Genomic DNA, 2,285 nt, shown 5'->3' with positions numbered 1-2,285 from the left:
TCCTGTCACGGCTATGGAGGCCGTTTGTGAACTCTTTGCCTGTCCTGTCACGGCTATGGAAGCCGTCTGTAAACTCTCAGCCTGTCTTGAAACGGCTATGGAAGCCGTCTGTGAACTCTCAGCCTGTCCTGTAATGTCTACAGAGGTCGCTTTTGAACTTTTGTCCTGCTCTGAACCGGTCGTGGAAACCCTAAATGAACTTTCTGTAGGCCCTGCTAACCCTGTCGTTGCCAAAGAGACCATTAGTGAACCGTCTGTCTATTCAGTTTCTGTCAATGTGTCTGATTTTGGACTGTCTGTCTTGCCTGTTTCTGTCCAGGAATATAAACCTGACCTGTCTGTCTAAATGCTTCTGTTGTGTCTGAGTTTGAACCATCTGTCAGTCCATCTTCAATCACTTGATCTGTTTATCAATCTAGTTTCAATCAATGCACCCGGTCTTGATCTGTCTGCCAGTCCACAACTCCCACATGTACCTAATTCTGAATTATCAGTCTGTCCTGTTTCCCGCAATGAGCCTGATGTTAACTCTACTGTCTGTTCCGATCCCACTGTCAATACCAATTTAGTACTGTCAATCTATGAACATGTTATTTGCCCCATTAGTCCAGTCACGATCCCAGAAACCGTACCTGAACTCCCTGTAGGCTCTAGTAGCCTTGTCACAGCCCAAAAATCCTCCTTTGAACTCTTAGCTCTGTCTGTCATGAACTCAAGGACTATAAATGCACTCTGTGTCTGTCTCTTTAACTCTGTCACTGCCATAGAGAACATTGATGAACTTCTTGTGTTCCCTGCCGTGTCCCTGAAACCAGGAATGCACTGCCTGTGTTGTCTGTCTCTGTATTCTCTAGGCCCCAGTCTCTGCTATGGGTCCCGGCTCCGTCTGCTCCGCCGTGGTGGTCCTCTGCTCCGCCGTGGTGGTCTACTGTCTGGCTCTGGTGGTTCTCTGCTCTGCCGTGGTGGTCTGCTGTCTGGCTCTGGTGGTCTTCTGCTCTGTCTGCTCCGGTCTGGTGGTCTGATCCCTTTCAAACTGCCGAGTATTGTATAACGTTTATCACTCTCATAGCGATAGGTACTCTACGGAGCCTGTCTAGTTTTTCATAGCCTTATCTTAGTCTTGCCTTGTCTGTTTTCTCCTGTCCTGATCTTTGCCTGTGTATCTCGGAATCCCCCTCTCGTCTTGCCCTATTCGGATACTGTTTGCCCCTGCCTGGACCTTTGCCTTGTACCTGGATTTATCCCTCTAGTCTCGCCCTGTTGATTCTGTTCGCCGATCGTAGACCCACACTAGCCCTAGGAATATTCTTGTGTCTTGCCCTCTATATACCTGTTGCCATTGTCTGACCCTTGCCTGTTTCTGACCATGTCGGTTAATAAAGCTTCGCACTTGGATCTGCACGTCTCACGTCTCAGTCACTCGATGACACAACCACATTGCTCAATTTATTTATTTATTTGTTTGTTAAAATGTCCAATTTTAAAGGGTCATGAAATGCAGTTTCAGGATTCATATTGTTTCTCGAGGTTAGTTTATATAGTTTTAAGGTCTAATATTTGTAATATTTGTAAAAATTATTTTCCATCCTCATTTTCACTCTCTGTGAAGAACAATCCATTTTAAGGGATGTCACCTCTTGCAGAAACACAAGTAAACACCCACTGCTGTGATTGGCTGACTTCACTGCAGCATGTTGTGTGTTTTGAGTTTATATGTTTGAGCCCGAGTCAGAAGAAATTGAAACAATGCAACCACAATGACTGCAACAGTCTGTTTCAGTGTGGTATTTGCTTTTGCTTCCTTAATTTTTAAAGAAGGCTATGCAAAGTTTTGGAGATGCAGTTTCTTTACATACAGAACAACGTCTGAGTTTGACGGTCTTACTTGACATCTATATCCAACAGCAGCATCGCTCTTGTAATTGATGGACAGACATGAGTTGTTCAGAAACACACCTCCATGATTACATACGATGATAACGCATGTTTTGGGGGTGCTGAGAGGAAATTTCAATTCCGATTTCAAATCTGGGTGATTCAGAAGGGCGTAAAAGAATAATTTATATTTTAAACTGGTTAGTTCTGAGTTCTGAAACGTGCTGTACACAGATGTGTGTAGCACATTTTATGGAGGACTGTTTCCTGAACCTGGTAGAGCAGACTACAATGCCGGCTGTTTTGACTCACAGACTGTAAGTACATTTTCATTTTTAAAGAATTTGCTACTGATGATTCAAACGTGAGTTTTGAGCAGTGTAGAGTAGCGCTTGTTGTTTGTCATTTCT

At 44.1% G+C, this 2,285-nt stretch overlaps 1 protein-coding gene across 1 annotated transcript in view; it reads right to left on the bottom strand.

Annotated features, from left to right (window-relative positions):
• Positions 1 to 2,285, bottom strand: part of LOC107655337 (uncharacterized) — an 8,198-nt gene that overhangs the window by 4,714 nt on the left and 1,199 nt on the right. The window lies entirely within an intron of this gene.

Source organism: Sinocyclocheilus anshuiensis, unplaced genomic scaffold (genome assembly GCF_001515605.1).
Source record: "Sinocyclocheilus anshuiensis isolate Anshui unplaced genomic scaffold, SAMN03320099.WGS_v1.1 scaffold880, whole genome shotgun sequence".
Classification (NCBI taxonomy): Eukaryota; Metazoa; Chordata; class Actinopteri; order Cypriniformes; family Cyprinidae; genus Sinocyclocheilus; species Sinocyclocheilus anshuiensis.
This window is presented reverse-complemented; position numbering and strand designations above follow the sequence as displayed.